At 39.2% G+C, this 26,462-nt stretch overlaps 1 long non-coding RNA gene across 1 annotated transcript in view; it reads left to right on the top strand.

Annotated features, from left to right (window-relative positions):
- Nucleotides 1-26,462, top strand: part of LOC134761474 (uncharacterized) — a 261,901-nt gene that overhangs the window by 181,536 nt on the left and 53,903 nt on the right. The gene's annotated exons all lie outside the window — the stretch shown is intronic.

The following is a 26,462-nucleotide window of genomic DNA, read 5'->3' as shown; positions in this document are numbered from 1 at the left end:
GAGATTTATTATAAGGAAGAGCCTCATGTGATTATGGGGGCTGGTAAGTCCCAAGATCTGTAGGGTTAGTTAGCAAGCTGGAGACCCAGGAAAGCCAATGATACTTTTCCAGTTCAAATCCAAAGGCCTGAGAAGCAAGAGAGCTCATACTGTAAATTCTAGCCCAAAGGCTGGCAGGCTTGAGACCCAGGAAAAGCTCATGTCTCAGCTCAAGTAGGAAGGCAGAAAAAAAATGATGTCCCAGTATTGAGGCAGGTGGAGTCCCCCCTTATCTGAGGCAGAGTCAGCCTTTTCGTTCTATTCAGGCCTTCACCTGTTTGGATGAAGCCCGTCCACATGTGCTTTACTCAGTCTGTTGATGGAAATGTTTATCTCATCCAAAAACAGCCTCACAGAAACACCTAGCATCTAATCGCCTAGCATCTAAACACCAAACATCTAATCACCCCATGGCCAGTCAAAATTGGCATATGAAATTAACCGTCACACCACGTGCTTACATTTATGTTGTGGTGGAATAACACCAGGCAGGACACAGGAAGGTTAAGCTTTGAGTGTCCCTTTACTAGTTACCTGCCATTGGTTTTAGTCAATTTATTTTCTCATGAGGACACTAAACTGTGAGGAGAAATGAGATGACATATAAAAGTGATTTATTGAACTGTAAAACACTTTTTAAAAAGTTATATTATTATGATCAGGGTGGTAGTTCAGAAGCATTAACTTTTCAGAGAATAGAGGATTCATACTTTGTAATCCAGGGTGTGACAGCAAGCTCACTGTGACTGCTGAGGAAGCCCTTGTCTTCAGAGAGGACATTCAATCACTTTCAGGGTGTCCTCGCAGCGTGTCCTCCCAGGAGCTTCGCTGGAGGGAGGCACGCAGGGAGGCATAACTGCTTTGCATCTGTCAAGCATTGCACTTTTTGAGTGAAGAGAAGAGCAGGCAGAGAAGCTGAGAATAGGAAGGTGTAATTACTGCGTGATCCAGGCAGAGTGGTTGTCTTACATCATCTCATAGGAAATTTTTTGGCTTCCAGGTCATTTTAAGAGGCAGAGAAAATAAAAATTCCATTCACAGGAGGAAGCATATGGCGCTATTGGATTGTAGAAATGAGAGGTCCAGCTAGTGGGGCTTTGCTGGCCATGGAACTTTTCTTGCAGTTCTTTCATGCATCAAATGAGCTAAAGTTAAAGGTGAACTTAATTGCTTTTGGGTTGTTTTCAGGATGGATGTGTTTTGATATATTCCAATTTTTTTCAGCAGACATATTCCCCCCTTTGAAGGGAGAAACTCTTTAATGCTGTGCATATCCTAGGTAAAATCATTCAAATTATTAAAATATGTTTTCAGAGAGTCAAGTTCAGAGGGAGATACTACTTATTAAATGTAAATAATACATTCTATCAGGTCGACAAACTCAGAAATTCTCTTAGACAATTTTATTTTAACATTCAAATTATTAACATGAATATTCAACTTAGTTTTTATTTTAAGACCCCATTCTGCCAAGATGACTGACTTTAATCTCAATAGATCTGGGTTCTAAGTTAAGCTTCAGGGGACTTATGTTTTGTATTTTGTCAGGTGTGGGCTAGGTGGTTTTCTTTTTCTTCCTTTCTTTCTTTTTTTTTTTTGTTTTTTTTTGTTTTAGAGAGGGGTTTTTTCTGTTTTCCAGGCTGGACTTGAGCCCCTGGGCTCAAGTGAGCCTACTGCTTCGGTCTCCTATGGCTAAGGTTAAGGTTTGTTTTTGTTTTTTGTGTTTTTGTTTTTGTTTTTGTTTTTGTTTTGAGTCAGGATCCCACTTTGTTACCCAGGCTGGAGTGCAGTGGCCCTTTCATGGCTCACCGAAGTCTCAGCTTCCTTGGCTCAAGCGATCCTCCCATCTCAGCCTCCCAAGTAGTTGGGACTACAGGAGCACACTACTGTGCCTCGTTGCTTTTTAAAATTTTTGTAGGGATGGGGTTTTGCTATGAGATTAGCCTGTTCTCAAACTCCTGGCCTCAAGTAACCCTTCTGGCTCAGCCTCCCAAAGTGCTGGGATTATAGGTGTACCTGGCCCTAGGTTAGGTTGTGATGGCTGTGGCAGGATGGGAAAGCAGGTGGATCTGGTCTTTGATATATCAACTAGATTTCAGCTGAGATAACCATCTCTTTGTCCAAGATCTATAGCCATTCCCATTTCACAGATATCTCTGTTGTTTTCCCTTTAATGATATCCTGTGTATCCTGGAAATCACTCGTCATTTCATGGAGATATTTCTTACTCTTTTTTTTACAGCTATATAGTTTTACAGTTCTTCTGTTTGTTAACTTCGGTAGTTTCCAGTATTTTAAAATTACAGATACTTCTGTAATGAATGGCCTTCTTCATATGTATTTTGTGTTGTTGAAGGTATATTTTCAGTGCAAATTCTTAGAGGAATAACAAGGTCTCCTTGGGGAAATGCCTAACTTTGGACCTGGAACAGGAAAGATATGAGGTAACCTGAATATCTTGTGATAGAAAGTAAGAAAGTGCTCCAAAAGTGATAGGAGCATGACAAAAAGACACTGGAGCAAGTTTGAATGAGTTCCAACTGGTTGTCAGTTGGAAATCAGGAACAATTTCAGCACCAAAATAAATAAGTGTCCAAGGCTGAATGTGAAAGCACCTTTGTCACATATGGACCGGTTCCCCTCCACAAAGGAAGTTTTGTTCTGCAGCTCCATTCAGCAACCCATCAAGTGCTTGGTTCTCTACCTTTTGACAACAGAGGATATTGTTATGATTTTGAGTTTTTGCCTATTAGTGAAGAATGATACCTCTGTATAATTTTAATTTCCATTTCTCATACTATAAAATAATTTGAACATTTTTTCTAGTCTGTTTTCCATTTTTCTATAGAAAGTGGCTTAAACCTGCACTTGTATCCTTGAACTTAAAAGTTAAATAAAATAAAATAAATGTTATATTCCAAAAATTTTAAAAAGTATCTTCTGTATTCTCTTAATTTTAAATGTCATTATTTGTATTTTAGGGATATTAGATGTTTGTTGGTCATATATGTTGCAAACACTTTATTCCAGTGTGTCATTTGTCTTTTAACTGTGCTTATTTTTTTTGTTTTGTGCCAAAGTATTTAAACATGTTTATATAAGCAATTTATCAATCATTTCTTTTTTTATTTGTATCTTTTGTTATAATTAGAAAACTTTGCGTTACTCTTAGATTATATAAAAAATTCATCCATGTTTTCTTCTAGAACTTACGTAGTTGCATTTATTACATGTAGCTAGGGGCTTGGGATGGGGTTTCTTTTTCTCTATTGCATTTTATTAGTTTGGTTTATATTCCTCTTTTATTTTGCTTTCTAACATTCTGCATTCTTGGTGGCATCTTGAATTTCCCTTATATCTCAGCATGCTTTTAGTTTTCTTTCTGTGCCGAGGTTGAGGCATAGTTTACAGAGAGAACTTGAAGTGTCTACCTTTGCCATTTCGCTATGTAGAATCTACAATAGTGTAGTCAGTACTGTCTAACAGAAATATGACTTGAGTCACATATGTATTTTTAAATTTGCTATTAGTTGCATAAACAAAGGCTAAAAGAAACAGGTGAAATTAATCTTAATAATGTAATTTATTTAACTCAGTATATCCAAAATATTATAATTCCAACATGTAATTAACATAAAGCTTTTAAATTTTTTTTTACATTCTTTTCCCATGATCTTCCAAATCTGGTATGATTTCTAGACTCACAGCACACCTCAGTTCAAACTAGCCACGTTCAAGTGCCCAGTAGCCACATGTAGCCAATGGCTACCATATTGGATGGTACAGAACTAGATATTCCTACTTATCCTCATGGAAGACACGTCCATCAGAGTGATATATCTAGCATCCAGATTTTGGGAGACTTGATCCTGAAGGAAGATTTAAATAAGTTGATCAGTTCTGGGAATTTTAGAAATTCCAGGATAAGACCTCTGAGGCACAATTCTCCAAGTAGGAAGCAAAGATCATATATGTAGGTTCCTTTCTTTGGCTCCTTTATAAATGTTCTTAGAAGTCTTACCAAGCTGTGAGCAATATGCACAACTGGAAATCACTGTGCCAGTTGTTTACTTGTGGAGAGAGGCTTTTCTGCAACCGTGATGGTGGAAAGCTTACTTTTTTCATGTTAGCATACTGGCAACATCACTAGTAAAATATCAAGATTCCATGAACCTTACTGAGTTTTGTTAGCCTAATGACTTAGGGAGGTTATGGCTATTAAGGAGGAATCCTAATATTTGGAAAAGGTAGAATTATGATTAAAACAAGCCCTATGTTTTTAGAGGTGATGACTGGGTACCGTTTTCTGTGTGAGTGAAATTTAGAACATCTACTTTTTCACTTTTTCAGAAATGGTGATCAGTCATTCTTTTTTTTTTTTTTTTTTTTGAGACGGAGTCTCGCTCTGTCGCCCAGGCTGGAGTGCAGTGGTGCTATCTCGGCTCACTGCAAGCTCCACCTCCCGGGTTCACGCCATTCTCCTGCCTCAGCCTCCTGAGTAGCTGGGACTACAGGTGCACGCCACCATGCCCGGCTAATTTATTTTTATTTTTTTTTAGTAGAGATGGGGGTTTCACCATCTTAGCCAGGATGGTCTCAATCTCCTGACCACGTGATCTGCCCGCCTTGGCCTCCCAAAGTGCTGAGATTACAGGCTTGAGCCACCGTGCCTGGGCTCATTCTTAAGTGAAATAAGAAGACTAGAATGAAGATTATTTGCTGACATTGAGCAATGTTTGCTCCTTGAGTACTCTATTGTCCAGGACAACCTTGGAAAATGGACCATGAGTTATAAAAGTGCTGCAATATAGGATATCACAAATCAGAGGGCAGAAGAAACAGTATAAAGATTGATTGACAAAGGCTGGGCACAGGAGCTCATGCCTATAATTTCAACACTTTGAGAGGCCAACACGGGAGGATCACTTGTGGCCAGGAGTTCAAGACCAGCCTGGGCAACATAGCAAGACCTTGTCTCTATAAAAAAATTAAAAAGTAGCTGGCCCGGTGGTATGCACCTGTAGTCCCAGCTGGAAGAATTGTTTGAGCCCAGGAGTTTGAGGCTGCAGTGAGCCATGATCATGCCACTGCACTTCGGCCTGGGTGACATATATATATATATATATATATATATATATACACACACACACACACACGGATATATATTTATGTATATATATGATGTATATTTATGTATATATATAAAATATATATATGTGTAATGCTAATATATATAATTTTTTGATTAAAAAAACTTTACAGGATGTTCTAAGGCTCACAGAGTATTGTTAATCTTCTACCTAAAACCTTTTGAGACTTGATGAAATCTAAGGATCCCGAAAAAGCTGCATGTAAGTACATATAAACAGTATTTGCTAGCAATTGCAGGCCTGACTGAAATACATGAACTTCAGGTTAGTGGTGGGAAGCCCTGGTTCAATAGCGTGTCTCATTTAAAGCAAAATGTAGTTATTTAGTAGTCTATTTGGCTAAGAATTGGAGACAGAGACAGCAAACTTCTATGGTCAGAAACAGATAGCTGTCTTAATTTATGGGATTTAAGGAAGTAAAGATCAAAATCTTCAGACTGTGAATCACACTTACTTATTAAGAGCCCTTAGTGCCCAACACTATGAGGAGCAACCCATAAAAGAAAAGTCATAAATATCCTCAAAGAAGAAAACAGACAATACAGTAATATAGTCTGTAATCAAATGTGAACTGGTATAATGTAAATTTACAAATTTACAAATTTTGTTAGCCTAATGACTTAGGGAGCTTATGGCTATTAAGGAGGAATCCTAATATTTGGAAAAGGTAGAGTTATGATTAAAACAAGCCCTATGTTTTTAGAGGTGATGACTGGGTACCGTTTTCTGTGTGAGTGAAATTTAGAACATCTACTTTTTCACTTTTTCAGAAATGGTGATCAGTCATTCTTTTTTTTTTTTTTTTTTTTTTTTTTAAGATGGAGTCTCAAAATTGCAAAAAGCACATTTAAATACTAAGAGAATATATATTACACAGAGTATAGTGATAGAGCTTACAACTTTCTTACTTCTGGTTTTCCACTAATAAATTCATAATCAGGGATTCTAAATTTCCTGTGACACTTTGCTGAAGGTGCCATGGTTTAAGCTTACTGGCCTATTTCCTTCCTGCTTTTGCAGAAAAGTTGCTTTATAGTCAGGAATGAGCAGCTACAGGCAAGCACTCAAGTCAGGTTTCTGAGGCTTTGTCTCAAAAAGAATGTTACATCTTTGGCTAAGATAGTCTGGGGATAAAAGCCTATTGACTTTAGCGGAACACTGTAAAACAATATCATTGCTGACTATAGCGTCTCCTCTACATACCATCTTAAAGAGTTTTTGCTGCAAGAAGAAAAGGCATTTGGTTTCATTTTTTGACAGCTTTAGATCCTAGAGAGTTGGTCCCTTAGGTCATTTATGCTGAGAATAGAATGAAATAATTTTCTATTTCTCTTTCTTTCTGGAGCTTTAAATAAGCATAAACAGTATTTATATCTGAGACGCTGCCACAGAGTTCCCAGACAACCCAAACTCTAGCTGAAGAAAAAACTGGCTTTGTGTTTCCAAACAATGGCCATTTCCAAGTTGGGACATGGAACATACACACATGCTTTTTGTGAGAGCATGGATTCTAAAAAACTGTTTATGTAGAGAAGATGTTGGCTGGTAATATGAGGAACCATATTACCAGAAGAAACAGAAAAGAGATAAAGTATAATCTACACTCCACCACGAACTAGCTCTGAGACCTTGAGTAAGTCTTTACATCTTTAATGCATAGAGTTATTGTGAGGGGGAGTGAGTAAATGAGGTGTTTTGATCAACTGTTACCAAATCCAACTGGGGACCACTTGCGCAGCACAGTGAGGCCAGACATCCACAGTGCAGTTTGCAGCAGGAGAAAGGAGGGCATTTATTTTCAGGGCACCAAGCAAGAAAAATTGGGAAGCTCGTGCTTAAGACCTGACCTCCCCCATGCCTTGCAAGTAAGGATTTTTAAAGGCAGGAATAAAATTCAGGAAAGCAGAAGTTACAGGCAAAATTATAAATCAGTACCTGAAGGTTATACACTGGTTTGACCTAAAGAGGTGTGTCTTGAGGCAGAAGCTTACAGGTCATAGGTAGATGCATAGATTTTCTGATTTGAAACTGGTTAAGGAAGAGAAGCTGTGTTTAAAATTTGGGGTCAGCAGAAAAGACTGTTACCTCTGGCCCATGGATGTGACTACATCCGGGCCCCTGAGGAAGAAATTTAGAGCAAAAAAGACAGAGTTCAGTCCTCAGTTCCCCCTTATCTGAGGTCTATGTGCCAGCCAGTGGATCTGATTGGTGGGGGTCTGGGTTTCTGAAAAATTCAGGGACATATGTTAAGATGTTATCTTTAGTTTCTATAAGAAATTAAACATCTCATGACTTTAACTTTCTTTGCTATTGTTTCAACCTACTAGTACCTTCTTCCGTATCAAGTTGCTCATTTACCTCTCAGTGCTAGCTAGGTGCCTGGAATTTCCCTTGAAAGAACTCAAGATCTTTTTTCCCTTATTTCCATGCGTGCAGAGGTTGGGGGTGGGGTGGGTGGACAGTCCCCGAAGAGAGGTCCCTGCTCTGACTCACAGTGACGAACACAAAGCAAATATTAGTTCAACTAGAGTATTTCTGGCAATTTCTCTTTTCCGTAGTATTGAGCCATTAGAACAGAAAAGCCTCAACATGGAAGAAAGATAAAACAGTAAGAACGATAGTTGTTTAGAGCTGCCTAGGAGTGATCTGATGGAAACAATACATTGGGGTTTTTTTTCCATACTGCTTGCTTCTCACCCTTGTGCTGCTTCTCTGGGCAGCAGCAACCACCGTCAGCAGCAGAAACTAGCAACAGTGATGCTTGGGGCTGGAAGTGTCAGGCGAGCTACACATCAGGGCTGCCATTGAGGTTCAGGCTAGGAAAGAGACTAAGGCATCAGGCCAGGGCTTGTTCAGGAATAAAGAGACAGTCTGTGAAGAGTCAAAAGGGATAAAAGCCAAAGCCAAGTGGCCTACTCTTTGAGCTCCTACCTCAAATTGACAGCTTATCTGGGACCTAAGTGCCTGGGAGCAGGACTCTGGGTATGCTTTTATGGCAGTAGCATCAACAGTTTTGCAAGTCTGGAGTAATGTTTGTGATTATGTTTATTGCAAATTCACATGATTGCTTCTGCAGGATGCAGTGTGATATGGTTTGGCTCTGTGTCCCCACCCAAGTCTCATCTCGAATTATAATCCTCAAATGTTGATGGAGGGACGTGATGGGAGGTGATTGGATCACGAGAATGATTTCCCCCATGCAGTTCTCGTAATAGTGAGTGAATTCTCAAGAGATCTGATGATTTTACAAGTGTTTAACAGTTCCTCCTTCACATGGTCTCCCTTGCCTGCTGCCGTGTAAGACGTACCTCCTTCTCCTCCCACCATGATTGTAAGTTTCCCGAGGCCTCCTCAGCCATGTGGAACTGTGAGTCAATTAAACCTCTTTCCTTTGTAAACTACCCAGTCTCTGGTAGTATTCTTTATAGCAGTGTAAAAACGGACAAATACACAGTGGAAGGAGACAGCTGTGATTAGAGACTCAGTATCCCTTACTGTGCTGCATTACCGTATTACTCTAGGTAGACATTGCTCTCCCGCCAAGCACTTAGATGCTTCTGCAAGAAAGTCTGGGTTAGAGAGATTTTAGCAGTATTGAGAGAAATAGATACTGTCATATTAATTGCAGCCTTTTTTCTTCTTTAAGAGAAAGTGTTTTGCCCTATTGCCCAGGCTGGTGTTCAGTGGTGCAATCATAGCTCACTGCAGCTCTGAACTCCTGGGCTCAAGTGATTCTCCTGCTTCCACCTCCCAAAAAGCTAGGATTACAGGTGTGAACCACTGCTCCTGGCTAATTTTTTATTATCAATTTTTTTGTAGAGATGGGGGGTCATACTATGTTGCCCAGGCTGGTCTCGAACTTCTGGCCTCAAGCCATCTTCCCACTTAAACCTCCGAAACTGCTGGGATTACAGGCATGAGCCACTGTGCCTGGCCCCTTTTTTCTTTTCTGCTTTACTCTCCCTCTCCTTTTCTTCTTGCTCAGATAAAACTATATTTTTAGATAAACTATTATCAGCCAGAACTATAACCCTACAGTTACGATGGCCTTCTCAAATGGAAACTTCAAATGTTTCTGTATTAATAGTTTTTCATAAAGACTTAATATACATGATACATGAAAAAGGTTATTTACATGAAGTATGCCATTTAATCCACATACAACCCTATTATTATTATTATATAATATTATCCTGGCAATTTCTACAGACAAGGAAATGAAAAATTCAATGTGGCATAGTCTATCAGAGGCAGAAGTGGGATTGGAAGCTCTGGTTGCCTCTATGGCTCTTGGCGCTCACAACTATCCTAACCTACTTCATTCCACTCAACTGCTTCCATTGGTCTCCCACATCAGCAAACCAACTTCCTGGAGGAAAACCAGGCAGGCCCAAGCTAATCAGCTCAAGCCCTGCCTTGCAGCAGGCTGCAGACGTCAGTAACTGCCTTGCTTCTCCATCATTTTAAATCTCACTTCTGAATGCATCATGTATCCTTGCCTCTTAACTGTTCTCTGTGCCACTTTATGCAACTTCAGTGCATGAAGTCCTGGCCCTGCCTGCTTCCGCTTGTGTGCATTTGAGCTTTCTTTTCAGCTCTATTTTCTGGAACTCCATCCCTTCAGGCCTGTAGTTCTTTCACTTGGATGCTGGACTGGACATTTATATGGATTATTCTGTTTGTTCTCAGAGTTATTAAATCTACTGAACACCTACCCCACTTCCAGAACTTCTTTCAGTTTTTTCAAGCATGGCCCAGGTCCTTCGATTTATATTAGAAACAAACATCTTACCTGTTTCCCTTTTCTGACAGCAATGATATCTTTTTAAAGAGAAGCCAATGTATCTTATGTAACCATTGATATTATTTTATAGTCAAGAGGTTTGGGGATGGTCTACCAATTAGAAGGTGTGCAGCCCTTAAACACAGTGTGTGTCTTACATTTTTACATTTTAGAGGCATTCATGGTGGATTCCTTGTTCTGTTACTGCCTGAGTCAACTTTTCCCCAAAGGTGGTATTCTTTCCTGTCTGGTGTCATGAAGCCAATACACAAAACCTCAAGTGAGTATCAAGCAGTGCAGGCTTTATTTGATGGCCATGGAATTGAGAAGTGGAAGCGTGGCTCACAGATCAACTTCTCAACTAGCAAAGGTGAGAGGGTTAAAATGTAAGGTTTCTCTAACAAAGAAGTTGGACGTTAACAGCAAAAGGAGGAATGTCTGTCTTTTCTGAAAATGGGCAGTGAAGTTCTCAGAACCAGTGTTGTCTTTCTTTTTGTCTTGTTAAGACTTCTTCCACTCATTATTATGGCAACTGTGAACTGTCATGGTGCTGGTGCGAATGTCATTTAGCATGGAAATGAAATCATAACAAAGTCTAAGGTCTTTTTAAAGTTGTTGGGTCAGCCATCTTGCTTCTAACCAGTCTCTCCTGGTCTGGTTACAAAGGGAATGTCTTACCGCAGTTGTCCTATTTCTTAAAGATAAGCAGAGTTAGGGCAGGGTAGAAATTCAGCTAAGTCACGTAGGCATTACACCAGGTAACAATTCTACTACTTGATATCATGTAGGATCTTGGGCACATTGCTGACCCTCTCTAAGGCTGTTTCCCTGATATAAAATGTCAGAAAAAATAAAATCCTATCACACAGGGATCTTGTGAAAATAAAATCATGTGTATAAAGCACTAGCACAGAGTCTCACACATTATAATCCACCAAAAACCAATAACTGCTGTGTCACCATTAATATTATAGAATTCTAGCTTTACCTCTTTCTTATAATCAACAGCTTCTCAGTCCCAACCTCAATCTATTGCAAATACCTAATGAAAACAGAACCTACATATGAACTGTGCTTTGAAAATGGTGAATTGTTAAGCTGAATTTCAACTTTCAGCATGAACCGTGATGTACAGATCATTTATATTCTGAAACTGAGGAAAGTTTAAAAAAAAAAAAAGGGTATCTGTGGCCGCGCGCGGTGGCTCACACCTATAATCCCAGCACTTTGGGAAGCTGAGACGGGCTAACACGGTGAAACCCCGCCTCCACTAAAAATAATTTTTTTTTTTTTTTTTAAATTAGCCGGGCATGGTGGCGGGCGCCTGTAGTCCCAGCTACTTGAGAACTCTGGAGGCGGAGCTTGCAGTGAGCCGAGATGGCGCCACTGCACTCCAGCCTGGGTGACAGAGTGAGACTCCGTCTCAAAGAAAAAAAGGGTATCTGTGTAAACTTTCCACCTTATGTCAGAATCTTTCCATGTAAGTAATGAAACTTTTTTTTCTATTGTGTGGGTTTATATGAGTGGGAGATAAATGTTTTCAAAATTCCATCATCTTAATTGGCTTATGAAGAGTATTTTTTAAAAATAAATCTTCAAAGATTCTAGACTAGCATGTAGCTCAAGTTAAAAATTGAAGAAGGTGGAGAGAAAAATACTGAAAATGGACGGCAGTGATTTAATGTCAAATTTGTTCTGGTCTATGAATTTTTTTACACAAAGCTTAGTTTTTAGATAAAAGGAATAAACTTTCAAAAAGAACACTAAGAGATGATTCTTAAAGATAGATAGTTTATATATAAATACAAATAGAGAAATATAGAGATAAATATGTAGATAGATACAGATATCCTATAAGATAGAGAGCCCTATGGTAACATCCTGGTTGTGTTAGAAGCTATTCTGTTTGATGTACTAGAGTTACATTTAACTCTGTAATGTTTATTTCATCCTTTTCCTGATTTGAAGAGTCTAATTCTGCTCTATATTATGTACTTCCAGGAATGTGTTGTATAATGACAATTAAAGAGGCTAAACTAATCAGTTTTCAATGCTAGTGCAACACTAATTTGATGCATACCCTTGTAGATGTTACCTCAACTCTCTTTATTTTTTGAATGGAAACACTAATACCCACACAGCTTTACTTTACAGCTAACTAATAACTGATTATTTATTAATTCTCTTTAAACTAATCACATTGACAACAATGTATGTTTTTAAATAGCCTTTTTTACCTCTTTTCTCTCCTTAGTGTTTCAGACACATTACACTTCTTCCTGCTCCCATGGCCGCAATTATGGGTTTCCTTTTTCTGGAATACCAATGAATCTCTTGTCCATCTATCCAAATCTCCTTCTTTCAAGACTCAGTTCAAGTCCTAGCTCTACAATAATGTCATTTATCTCCCCCATACTCCTACAGCATTTAGCATCTGAACCATACATTTCAATTTAATTTTTTGAAGAGCGCATGCCCATAAGTTTCTCTAAGAATCTTGCCTGATTAACTCTATGGTAGGCTGCTCATGCATTATGCATCCCATTGGTGATGATATGGGGGACTTGCAACATATCAATTCGCATTTATGAATTCAATATTTAATCTGTTCAACTAGATTATCATTTACCCAAGAACAGGGACTATGTCTTATATCCTTATAGCAGTGTGTGATCTGACTCTTTCAGGTTGACTCTGTTTGGCAGGCTGATAGGTGTCAAGACTTTGGTTGGGTTATTTTCTCCCCAAGCTAATAAAGTATGGTGACTTCAATTGACTTTACATTTGTTGACTTTCCTTTTGTTATCTGTAGTTTAATTATCTTTGTTGACAGTCCAGTCTTGCAGAAACCCTGTTGGGCTCTCTAGCACACCTTTGAAGAATGGCCACCATATATAATACGGGTTATGTCAGACTGACCTGGGATTTATTCCACTTTTACCACATAAAAGTGCCATCACCCTGGGCAAATAACATGATCTCCCCAAGCCTCATTTCTTCAACTGTAAAATGGGAATATTAATTGCGTCAGGGTCAGAGGGTTGGTTGTGAGCCTTAAGTGAGGGTTGGTGTGGGGAATAGATGAGGCAGAGCATGAAACTGTAAGTGCACATTGTAGATATAATGGTTCATGAGAGAGGTTAACTGATATGGTGTGTCTGTGTCCCCACCCAAATCTCATCTTGAATTGTAGCTCCTATAATTCACACGTGTTGTGGGAGGGACCTGATGGGAGATAATTGAATCATGGGAGGACAGTTTCCCCTGTACTGTTCTCATGGTAGTAAATAAGTCTCACGAGATCTGATGGTTTTATAAGGGAAAACCCCTTTCGCTTGGCTCTCATTCTCTCTTGCCTGCCGCCATGTAGTATTGCCTTTTGCCTTCTGCCATAATTGTGAGGCCTCCCAGCCAAGTGGAACTGTAAGTCTATTAAACCTCTTTTTCTTTATAAATTACCCAGTCTTGGATATGTCTTTATCAGCAGTGTGAACATATACTGATACATGAACAGAGGTTAATATAGTGGAAGATAATATAAGTGGAGTCACAAAGGTATTAGGTGGCAGAGCTCTTGAGTCTGGGCATCTGACTACAGAATCTGGGCTTTCAGCCACTCTGCACTCTACATGTAAGTATGATTCATACTTGAAGAGCCTAAGAAATGTTACCTTCTACTCCTTGAGGTGGAAAATACCCCTTCCCAAGCAAAACAAACATTAATATTTAATCACCTTTTGGATTTCTTCAAGAGGTAAGGAGGATAGAGGATCTTTCTTTGCTCACTTTAAGTAAGAGTAAAGATACAAAACTCTTCAACTGGGAAGGCTGAGAGTGCACTGTAGGAGACTGCCTTGCTCTTGGCTGACAGCAACTTGGGCCTACTTTGGCTGGAAGTGGTTTCATTTACCCTACAAGCAATGAAAACTTTCCAAGGCATGCTTTACTCTTTACCACAAAGGTAAATTTAGCTCTGGTATGCTTTGAGCTAGGCAGGTGTTGAAGCACTAATTCCAATTCTGTCCAAAAAGGCCCTATTCTCACCATTTTAAAGAGATCTTTCCAGGGCTTGCTTATTATGAAGATTCAAAGCTTTATGCTAGATCCTGAGTCAAATTTAAAATCAATGTCCTCACTTGGTATATAGCAGATGTGCTCACAAAGACTCCCTTGCTGCCTGAAGCTGACTGACATACAGGCTTCCAACCACTGGTTTTAACCCATCAAGCAAGTTTCATTTTTGTAAATTCCTTAACACTTTTAGAGAATAAATAAAAGCTCAGGCATTTTTTAAAAGTGTTGACAAATAAATGTGTTGCACTCAATCTACTTGAAAGACACGTATGCATTGCTTGCTCCATGCCAAACAATGACCTGAGCTGGTGCTCTGGGGAAGATGATGGAGAGCTGTTGTCCAAGCCCACTCTGTGCTCCACACAAGGATGCAGCCCTCATGCTTATGTCAGACAAAGTAACAAATGTGAGAAGCCATGTTTACCTATCTGCTTGCCAACATAATTTCACAAAGCCTCTGACTCTTTGGTGACATGCAGCTCTCTGGAAAGATGCTTTGAAGACAAAACAAGATAGTGCACATAGCTTTTCAATGGCTCTTGCCCAAGTCACTATATTTTTTAAAAGGTAAATTACTCCAGTCCTTGCCTTTTCCTTTGTTTTAAAACTTTTTTTTTTTTTTTTTTTGTGACAGGGTCTCGCTCTGTCACCCAAGTTGGAGTGCAGTGGCATGATCATGGCTCACTGCAGCCTCTACCTCCCCAGGCCCAGGTAATCCTCCCACCTCAGCCTCCAAAATTACTGGGACTACAGGCATGCAACAGCTTGCCCAGTAAATTTTCTCATTTTTTTTTTGGTACAGACAGCGTTTCACCATGTTGTCAACACCAGCCTGGGCAACATGGTAAAATGCTGTCCCTACCAAAAAAATGGAGTCACACACCTGTAGTCCCAGATACTCTGGAGGCTGAAGTGGGAGGATAGAAGCAGCTGTAATAATAGCTAACATGTATTGAGTGCTTACTGTGTGCTGTGTCTTACCCTCAATGTTGTAAATATCTAAACTTATTATATCCTTATTATGACTCATTTTACCTTCACAACAATAGTACAGGATAGGTATTATTGTCTCCATTATATAGATGTGAAACAGGCTCAGATATTTCAACTGATTTTCCCATGGTGGAAAAAAAACAAAAACAAAAACCAGTAAGTGTGGAAACTAGAATTTGAAACCCAAATAGTCTCCTTGAAAGGAGAACTCTAGGCCAGGCCCAGTGGCTCACGCCTGTAATCCCAACACTTTGGGAGGCCAAGGTGGGTGGATTGCTTGAGGTTAGGAGTTCAAGACAAGCCTGGCCAACATGGCGAAACCCCATCTGTACTAAAAATATGAAAAAATTAGGCGGGCATGGTGGCACACACCTGTAGTCCCAGCAACTCAGGAGGCTAAGGCAGAATTGCTTGAATCTAGGAGGCAGAGGTTGCAGCGAGCCGAGATCGCACCACTGCACTCCGGCCTGGGTAACAGAGCAAGACTCAGTCTCAAAAAAAAAAAAAAGGAAAGGAGAACTCCAGTTTCTTCTCTGCTGCTGCTCTCAATACTTCACTTCTGACACCAGATAGGCAGGTTTTTTTCCCCACACAAAGCACTGCTCCAGTTTTCTGTAGATACCAACAGTGTGTCCTACAATTAATTCTTACACTATATCTGGAAATAGGGTCGGATCTCACAGGTCCAGGGCTGTTCCACAGTGAGCAGGTCTATGCACACTTACCACCAAAGGTGGAGAGAGCTGAGAGGCCAAAGGAAGAGGCTGACAAATTCACTTCTTCAGAAAGAAACATTTAATAGGGAATTACGAGCAGAAACTATCTCAGGATGAGATGGTGGATCCCCATGCAGTTACCCCCAGACCCAGGGCTTATATGTCACAGGGGATTTGCCTAAGGGCAGAATTTCCGGTAAGTATTTGTTTATAATAACGTCAAAGTTATTTCACCCTTAGGGTGGGACTTATGGTAAGTACATGAAAGTAGAAATATTACAGGTATTCCCAGAACTGGGGTTAATCAGAAGTCAACATGGCAGATTAGCATCCAAGACAGAGTTGCTTTAGCCTCTAAAAGGGCTCAGTCCCATTAGAAACCCCCCTACCCCACTTCAGATGCTAATCCCAAGTCCAGGCTGTCCCCTGTGCTTCGGACCAACTGGATATAAATCGGGGTTCTCACAACTCTCTCCTAAGTCAGTTCCAAGAATGGCTCACAGACCTCAGAGATACACTTTCCTTATTAAATTACTGTTTTCTTATAAAAGAGTACAGCTTAAGAACAGCCAGATGGAAGAGATGCACAGGGCAAGGTATGGGGAACACCTAGGTATGTGCAGAGTTTCTATGCTGTCTGGGCACGTCACCCTCCCAGCACCTCCACCTCTTCACCAACCCAGAGGCTCAGGATTGATTAAATCATTGGCTGACGGTGATTGAGTCAGTCCAACCCTCTCCTCTCCCGGGAGGTTAGGGTTTAGAGGCTGAAAGTTCTAACCTTCTAATCCCTCGGTTACTTCCCCTGGCAACCAGCCCTCATCCTTAGGAGCTTTCCAAAAGTCATCTCATTAACATAAACTGTGGTGTGGTTGGAAGAGGCATATTATGAATAACAGAAGATACTGCTTTTACCTTTATGGCTCGAATCACTTAGGAACTCTTATCACTTAGGAAGTTATAAGGGTTTTAAAAGCTCTGTCCAGGACAAGGAATGAAGACCAAAGTATATATTTCTTATTATATCACAGTATCACTTGGGTTCCAGAGAGAGTTCTGTAATCTTCTAGACTTAGGTGTACTTCTGGGCCAGGGCTAAGAACCTTAATGAACTGGAGAAATTGAAAGAAGAAAGTCGACATGCAACAAGGGATAGAAAAATGCTGAGCTAAGAAAATCTGTTAGAAGTCTGCTGTAATTGTTCAGATTGGAAATGATGAGGGTCTAGATTAGGTGGTAACAGTGAAGACAGTGGTGGGTGCAGGAGTGGAGACGCAACTTTGGAGATAGAATAAACAAGAGTTAGTGATGACGCTGACATGAGGGAAACAGAGAAAGAGGAACTAAAATTACTATTTGCTTTAGAAGTCAGATAACTAAGTGAATAGATGTATTAATTAAAAACAATTTTTGAGCACTTATTATGAAACTGCCTTTGCAAAGATTATGATAATGAGAGAAACCCAGCATGGCTGATTCTATCTGATTTCTAGCCTCACAGGCTGGTTATTGTCACTCATTCTTCGGCATAGGCCAAGCTAACCATGGGAGGAATTTAGTTTATATTTTAACTTTGAAGGAAGGATGTCTTAGCATCTCCAAAAAACTGACCCTTTCCTTGTTCCACTGGCTGAAACTGCCTTTGTAAGACTAATGAAAGGCCACAAGATTAGAGTTATGGGAGAGGCCTGAATTCTGCTAAACTGTAGGCATAGTTTCTATAATCCTTTACTACTCAGGAGTGTGCTCAGAGGTCACAAGATTTGAGAATTCCCCATTCATTCCTATAGATAACATCACTATTATAAAAGCTAAGATTGGTTCTTGGCGATGTTTTTCTGACTTTTGCATTCTGGTAACTGACTAACCCCACCCGGACTCTTGACTCATGACTCAAGTGGTCCTGTGGGCCTCCACTCAGAGATGGACTCGGCACACAAGGACTGTTTACACACTCCTATGATTGTGTCCCCAACCAATCAACATTCTCCATGCCCTAGAACCCTGCCCACCAAACTGTCCTTGAGAAACCCTAACCTCTGAGCCTTCGAGGAGACTGACTTGAGTGATAACTTCAGTCTTGCCTACCTTGTGTTAACTAAACTCTTTCTTTATGGAAATACCACATTCTCAGTGAATTGGCTTTGCCTGGGCAGTGGGCAGAAAGAACCCATTGGGTGACTACAATTATATGCCAAGAAGGAGATGGGGCAGATGAGAGATAAAATCTCTATCATAAGGAGTTTCCCTTCTAGTGTGGGATTCAGATGATAAATTGACACATACACAAAACCATTTTGGATAGTGCCAGAATGTGAAGAAAATCAAGCAGCTAAAGGAAAGAGAGTCACCATATGATGGGTACAAGAGTAACTTTAGATAAGATGGTCAGAAGAAAGGGAGTGAGATACCGTAATGCTCTGAGGAACTCCTTTCAGGCAGGAGGACTGGCAAATGTGGGGTGCTATGGGCAGGGAGAGGGCAGGGGCATTGAAGGGTTCCCAAGAAGGCCAGTGTGGCTGGAGGATAAGGAGTGTAGGAGAGTGAGCAGCAAAGAACATCAGAGAGGGAGACAGAAGCCAGATAATGAAGGGCCGTATAGGCTTGGGTGGAAGTTTAATGGGAAAACAGTGGAGGGCTTTAAGTAGGAAAGTAACATGACTTATGTTGTGAAAGATTACTTTGGCTACTTTGGTGTGGAGCAGACTGGAGAGAAATCACAGTAGGAGCAGAGAGACCGTTTAGGAGACAATTATAGAGATGAGCATGGTTTGGGCTGGGTGCTAGGTGATGTGACATTTGCACTATATTTTGAATGGGGAGCTAACCTAACTTCCTGGTGATTGGATGTTGGGGTGGGGAGCAGGCAGCAAAAATGAGGAGGCTGAGCAAAATCGTGGCTGGCTCTTAGATATTTGATCCAAGCAATGGAATGAACGTTAGTGCCATTCATTGAGTCGAAGAAGTAGATGTGGGGAGAAAACCAGGAGTTCTATTTTACCCGTCTAAGCAGTAGGCAGTTGGATACAGTAGCTGATGCTTATGGAAGGGGTGCAGGCTGGGGAAATATATGTGTAAGTCATGGGAATATAATGAGAAGACAAAGTCCAGGAGGTGGATAAATCCTGAGTTTAGACACAGATTCAACTACAGAAACTAGGTTTCAGGGTTTGGAACTCAAGAAGATGAGAGAGGGCCTGTGTGGAACATGAGAAAGTAGCAGCCAGAGAGGCAGTTTCTGAGAGCTGAATAGGAGGAAATTAGAAAATTAAGCACTGGAGAGAATAATGGTTTAATCTCAGGCTAGGTTTAAAGCATTCAATGATGACAAACTAATAGTATGATAACCATAGCATAATCTTGCACAGTTACTACAGCTAACATTACTCATAGTGCCAAGTGCCCATTGTCTCACAGCAGATGTTTTGGCAGCTGTCAAATCACAGCAAACAGGCAACAGCATTCACACAGTCTATAGAACTTGTCCCATTTCATATACAGACAGAAGCCTCCTGGAGTGGTCAACTTCTTGGAGCCTATCCAAAATCTGGGTCTCCTTTGCCTTATATGGGATTCTCTAGCAAGGAAGGGAGGGAGGAAGAGAGAGAAGAGGACAGAAACAAATGCCTATTGAGAGCTAAACATGTGCCAAACACTATGCTATGCACTTTATGTATTTTATCTCATATTTACCCTTTTTACAATCCCATGAGGATGATATTGCTAACCTACATTTATAGATTAGGAACTCTGTGCCCAGAAAGGGGAAGTAAATTATCCAAGGTCAAAAACTAAGTGGCAGAGTTGGCGTTGATAAATTGATACCCATCACCCTGACTCCTGGCCCAATTTTATTTCCATGTTAACTCTTTAATGTACTTATCTCATAAGACCCATTTTCTAATGTTTCTGCCTTGATGAAAGAGAGAGAGAAAGAGATAAAACCTTTGATTTATTAGCAATGCAGTGCCAAATTTTGTTTTCCTATCCAGATTGTAGCTTGGGTGGCATTTATTTCCCTGGAATAGGTCCTTTGGGACTGGGATAATTTAGTGAGTGACTTATATAAAAATATGCCTAGATTAGTGTAGGCTTGAGTCTCAATTTAATTATTTCACCTACAGCATTGAAGAACTGTGGAGCTGTCACTATAAAATGCACTCTTTCTCACTTCAGTGCTATTCCTCGCCTCCCACCAGAGCATTTTTGACAGGAGTAGGTCTATTTTAAAGTAACCAACCTAAAATTTTAACAAGCCACAGTGTTCTAAGGGAAATTGTTAATTTGAAAACTGAAGTTCATCTTGAAAAACTCTGTAAGATACTTCATCATAATTTCTCATGAAACAAAAATTGGAAGCTTCTTAAGGGAATTGTGGAATGAGATTTCCCTTTGCAACAGAATGAGTGCCAAGTGGTATTAAAGATGATATTACCTTGTATTCCTGATGCTAGAGGAATAATACTATCTCTGGTCATAAGAAGAATGTAGGGACTCAAGAGGATGCTAATTAAATTTATTTACGTAACTCTTTGAAATTCAGAAAGGCCAGAATGGAACCAGGAAATCATCTAAGAAAGTTGGTTCAAGTTAAAAAAAATCAACTTAGAAAGCACAAGGATGATTGTTTCAGTAGTGCCTGGGTTAGGAGACTCTTAGAGGGGAGAAATGTAGAGAAGGAGATGAGTTGGAGGCAAAACTTAGATTAGATGGTAAATCTGGCTCCAGGATGGTGGGATCCTATCTGATTTTTTCCCTGCCTTATGTTTTTGCCACACAGTAAAAATTCAATAACTGGTTGTTTAATGAGTGAGGGAGGAATGCAGTTCTTTTGAGTAAATACATTAAGACAGCTGAAAATAAATCCACCTCATATGGGGATTTGTAATCTTTTCCATCTGAAAAAAAGTGGTAGGAAGAGTTTCGACTTCTTCAGCATGTGGCCTGGCTGTTTTGATGCTTCCACTGATTGAAGACTCCAAACTATTTGTCTAGTTCATTTCCCTGCACAGGGGCGCATCTCTGGTAATTGTGAGGATAAGGAAGGAAGGATTAAGAAAAGAACATAGAGACAGAGAAGAATTTCCCAATTCTGAATGCAAATGAGACAAAAGGCCTAAAGGGAATTTAGATCACGTGACCTACCTTTGACTCTATAAACAGAATGTACACTCGGGTCTTGTTTAACGACAGGGTTATGTTCTGGGAAATGCATCATTAGGCAGTTTTGTTATCATGGGACCATTCCAGAGTGAACTTACACAAAGGTGGATCATGTAGCCTACTGCACACCGTGGCTGTATGGTATAGCCAATTGCTCCTAGGCTATAAACCTATGCAGCACGTGACTGTGCTGAATACTACAGGCAGCTGTAACACAATGGTAAGTATTTGAGTATCTAAACATAAAGTATATCTAAACATAGAAAAGGTGCAGTAAAAATACGGTATTGTAATCTTATGTGATCACTGCCATATATGTGGCCCATTGCTGACCGAAACGTCATTATGCAGCACATGACCGTACTTTATCAGAGATACTAATTCACTAAAATTGAACCTGAAATATTATAAAATGAAGTAAAATATATTGGATAACAGAGACTTTAAGTAATACCTTGTAGCATTTAAAAATCAAGTATTTCTAGCCCGTTTAAATATCCCTTTGTAAGATATGAAAAACTAAAATTAAATGGGAATAATTCTAACTTTATACTTAACCACGTCTTATCTATTTGCCCATTCTGCCAAGATTCATGCCTGAATAATGGCCTAAGTGGGAAATAAAAGAAACGATGCTGTTAAGTGTTCCAGATTAAATTATTGTTCAGAATGAGGTCATTTTATTGAATTTCACATTTTTTCCTAAAGACTAGGTGTTAACAGTTGCCATCTCATTCTTTTAATGTCACTAATTTCATTTTTAGCCACTGGTTTAAAAAATGCTGGGAGATAACATTTAAAAATTGATGACTATTTGTCTACTGTCTGTTGAAAGTTGTGCTTTAAATGTTAATGAATCACCATTCCAGATGGTGCCGCAGGTAAAGGCTAAAGTTTCCTTTATGCACAACTCTAAAGAAAGTTGTTTGGATGTTGTCACAGTTTCTGAGTTAGTACTTTATTTCTCCTCTGGACACCTGGGAGCCTCTGAAGTTTCAAGATTTATTTTTCCTGGGTTCCATTTCTATATATCTTATTCTTTCCTAACTAACAAGGATCCTAGAGAAGTTATTTAGTAGAACTAGTAGAAATGATTTGCCTTCCTGGAAGAATTGCATTTTTTGTAAGGTTCTCTCAAAACCAAGGCAAAATAATTGAATGTTGTCATTTCAGTGACTGTGTAAGTTGCTACTCTCTCCTCTGTTGCTCTTTAAAATTCTATCATAGTATGAACAAAGCCCATATTCTATGGGCCCCCTTTAGCAGGACAAAAGATGGACCAGCATTGTTTAAAAAAAAAACAAAGTTTTATGATGGACAGATAGATATACAATTGGGGAGATATTTTTTGAGCAGGGGGACTTACCCAGAACTTCTCAGGCAGCTTTTTGACAAAGAAATCCATAAAGATGGATGGGAATGAGAGTAAATAAATCTATATTTTTGTTTTAAAGTTCACTTCAGACACTGGTGAAGAAAATGACAGATTGGGGTCCCACAGGAAAACTCATCAACAGTATCAACCTGCCTTCATTTAACCAACATGCCACATTTTAGGTTTGCTTTTAGAAGGGAAAATACTGGAGTCGGTGATGTTTGGAGCCAAACATTTTAAGTTAATTTGTTTCAGGAAAAGAAATACCAATTTCTCACCAAGGTTTGAATCCTCAGTAACGCAATGAAGTATCAGGACCTTTATTTCCTTAGTTTTTGGTGGTACCCTAAAATCTTAAGTCAACTATTTTCTATTATTCTCTCTAATATCACTAAGGAGGGAGTTCCTGATGACCTTCTGCCACCATTCCCAGGGGTAACCCTGCTCAGATGCCCCAGATATGGCTTGTTTCAGATGGGGCTCATAGAATTCACAAAAATGACCAAAGAGGGTAGCAGCCTGTATAAGCAAAGACATTTTCCTTTTTAAAAATCCACATTAATTTAAATAGTTAGTACCCTAAACATCATTGGATGGTGCTTTAGTATCTCAGACTACCAAAGTTTGTAGATACAAAGTCCTATTCAGTCTAGGTGAAAACGAATTTGTTCTAGCCTGGTTGAAACGTCCTATCTTTGCATAGGACATTTTCTTTCCTCATTCAAATTGAAATTGGAGTTAATTTTTAAAAAATTGAATAAATGCTCTCAAGTGTGTCTCCCACCATTTCTCTTGGGGCCAGCTGGTAGCTGTCCTGAGAAAAAGGAGGGAATAGAGGAGGGATTATAAGGTAATCATTATTGTTGCCTAAACTAAAAAAACTGTTCTTGGTCCATGAACAGTTTAGTATTTGGACAGAGACAAACAGTGCTCTTTTGCCTGTTGGAAAAAATAAATGATAAAAGAAAGCAAACCAATATTAGGGAGGATTGCTTAAATTTGTGAGAATCAGCAGCTTTGAAATTTTGAGTAATCTGTTTACAGCATCAATTTTAGTGAAATGGGGCAAAAACTCTTGTGCTATTTATTTTGTTTATTTAGACACTTTGAGGTATTCTGACTCTTGGTAGTATTTACATACGTGACCCCTTATGGATAACCCTCTCTTTTTATTAGTAAAATAGTACTTTAAAAAGAAATTATAGTATGATTGTATAATGAAGGCTCTTTTCCACATAATATGCTCAGCTTGGTGACATCTAATGAATGCCAGTGGCTGTATTAGTCAGGGTTTTCCAGTGAAACACAACCAATAGGATACCTAGTGATATGGTTTGGGTCTGCGTCCCTGCCCAAATCTCATGTCAAATTGTAATCCTCGGTGTTGAAGGTGGGGCCTGGTGGAAGGTGACTGGATCCTGGGGGCAGATTTCCCCCTCGGTGTTGCTCTTGTAAAGTGAGCGAGTGCTCATGAGATTTGGTTTTTTAAAAGTGTGTGGCACCACCCCCTTCTCTCTCTTCCTCCTACTCTGGCCACATAATAAAATGTGCCTTCTTCCCCTTCGCTTTCTGCTATGATTGTACACTTCCTGAAGCCTCCCTAGCATTACTTCCTGTACAGCCTGAAGAACCAGGAGCCAATTAAACCCCTTTCTTTACAAATTACCCAGTCTCAGGTATTTCTTTATAGCAGTGTGAGATTGCTCTGATACACTTATAGATGTATAAGAGATTTATTATGGGAATTGGCTTACCCAATTGTGGAGGCCATGAGGTCTCACAATATGCCCTCTGTAGACTGGAGAACCAGGAAACCTGGTAGTGTAATTCAGTCTGAGTCTGAAAGCCTGAGAGCCATGGAAACCAATGGTGCAAGTCCTGGAGTCTACAGGCCTGAGAACCAGGAGCTCCGTTGGCCAAGAGCAGGAGAAGATGTGTGTCCCAGCTCAAGAAGAAAGAGAGAATTTGCCCTCCTCCCTTTTTATTGCTTAATGTAGGCTCCAGTAGGTTGGATGATGCCTGCCTACTTTGATTAGGGTGGATCTTCTGTACTCAGTCCACATACTTAATATGCTCAGCTTAGTGACATCTAATGAATGCCAGTGGCTGTATTAGTCAGGGTTTTCCAGTGAAACACAACCAATAGGATACTTAAGTGATATGGTTTGGGTCTGTGTCCCTGCCCAAATCTCATGTCAAATTGTAATCCTCAATGTTGAAGGTGGGGCCTGGTGGAAGGTGACTGGATCCTGACTCCAATACTACTAACTCCAATACTAATCCCCTCCAGAAACACCCTCACGAATGCACCCAGAAAGAATGTTCAACTAGCTATCTGGGCATCGCTTAACCCAGTCCAACTGACACATAAAATTAAGCATCACACTGGCTAACTACAATTGAGAAGAGTGAATATTGAGCGCATCACTCCTAGGGATTCTCTCACTTGGCCTTTTGCATGCATTGCCCATGTTACTCAGTCCTCTGCTTGTGCCACCAGAGAGATATACCTTGAGAAGGAAACTCACATTGTTTTTTGGTCGGAAGTGAATAGCAGAGTTGTGATCTTAGACTGCTAATCAGATCTTAAGATATTCAAGTGATTCATAGTCTGAAAATCACAGGAAAATGAGTAAAATGAGTTATAGGTCCTAGAATTTCTGACACTTCACATTAATTACTAAATCCACCCTCTCCCTAGATTCTCCACCTTTAACACACTTTTTATCTCCCTCAACATTGTCTAATTGTTTCAAAAATACACCGTTAAAACATCCCACTCTTGACATTCTTTAGTCCTGCTTTGCAAACAGGTATTATGATTATCTGCTACAGGTCTCAGTGAAATCTCAAGAGGATTTAACTATGAAACAGTTTGAAATTTCAATGGAGAAATTAATAAAATACATCAGTTTAGCAAAATTATACTAATTGTCCTTTCTGTTTTACAATTGTGGACTTCTCTTATACCACCAGGGACAATAAGGTATTGGTTGAAGGGCCAAAAATAACTACTAGGGTAAAAATAACTAATTAGGGAGACCAAAGGGATAGATGGTAGGGAAAAGAGAGACCACATAATAATCACTTTTAAATCTATGGCTTTTTATAAAAGATTCTACTATATTATAATATTTAACTTGAAAAGCATGACTTTTCAGATTTTTATTTTTATGCACTAATAAAAGACTTGCAAATGATGAGATTACATGCACAATAAGCATGAATAATTTCCATTAATATCAAGGGTTATAATCTTCCCTCAATTAACATATGTAATTCTCTCAGGAAGTAATGTACCAGCCTTTGCCCTTAAAGATGTTTAAATAAGTTTTGTGAGTGAATATCTTATATTAATTTCCTCAGGAAGTAAGGTGCCAGTTTTTGCCCTTAGACATTGTATAAATTTTGTGAATGAATATCTTAGAACATAGTTTGAAATTTTATTTGAACTTTAATTGGAAAAGAATAATATATAAAAATAAAAAAGGTGTGAAAAAGATACTAAAAATTGAACAGTTTAGCTTTTGCTAACACAATTTTGAATGTAGAGCTATTGAATTAATTACTTACAGGATTATATGCTAAACTGTCAACTTGAAATGCTAAACTGTAAATTCCTGAAGAGAGAATAATTATTTTCACTGAATAATCTGTACAGCACCATTCCAAAAATATGACAGTATTACCAATATCTTGAAAACATATTGTTATAGTATAGTGGTTATAAAATGGAAACAGAATGAGGCCAGGTACAGGTATAAATTTAAATATGAAACTAACTTCAATTGCTTATGCTGATATGAAGCGATCTGAAAAATGTATTTGTCCTTAAAAAAACTTATCTGGATCTCTGGGAATGAAAAATTCTAAATCTCTTTCAAATATACCTGAGTTTAAAATATTTTTTGAATATCTGAGTTTTTCTAGTATAAATCATAATAAGATTAATAATTTATTATGTCTATAAATCTACTTATTCCAAATGAAGAAAGATTTTATTAAGTCAGAATACTGCTTATATTTAAAGAGTTGAAAGATAGCAGTTAACCAACCAGTGGTATGCTATGTTAGAATCAGAATGTCAACATGAAAATTCAGTCTTCCAATTATTTTGTCTACATGGCAAAACCAAACAACAAAATATTAAGACACCATAAGATATGATT

Source organism: Pongo abelii, chromosome 1 (genome assembly GCF_028885655.2).
Source record: "Pongo abelii isolate AG06213 chromosome 1, NHGRI_mPonAbe1-v2.0_pri, whole genome shotgun sequence".
NCBI classification, from domain to species: Eukaryota; Metazoa; Chordata; class Mammalia; order Primates; family Hominidae; genus Pongo; species Pongo abelii.
Note: the sequence above shows the minus strand (reverse complement) of the source record. Positions and strands in the feature narration are given on the sequence as shown.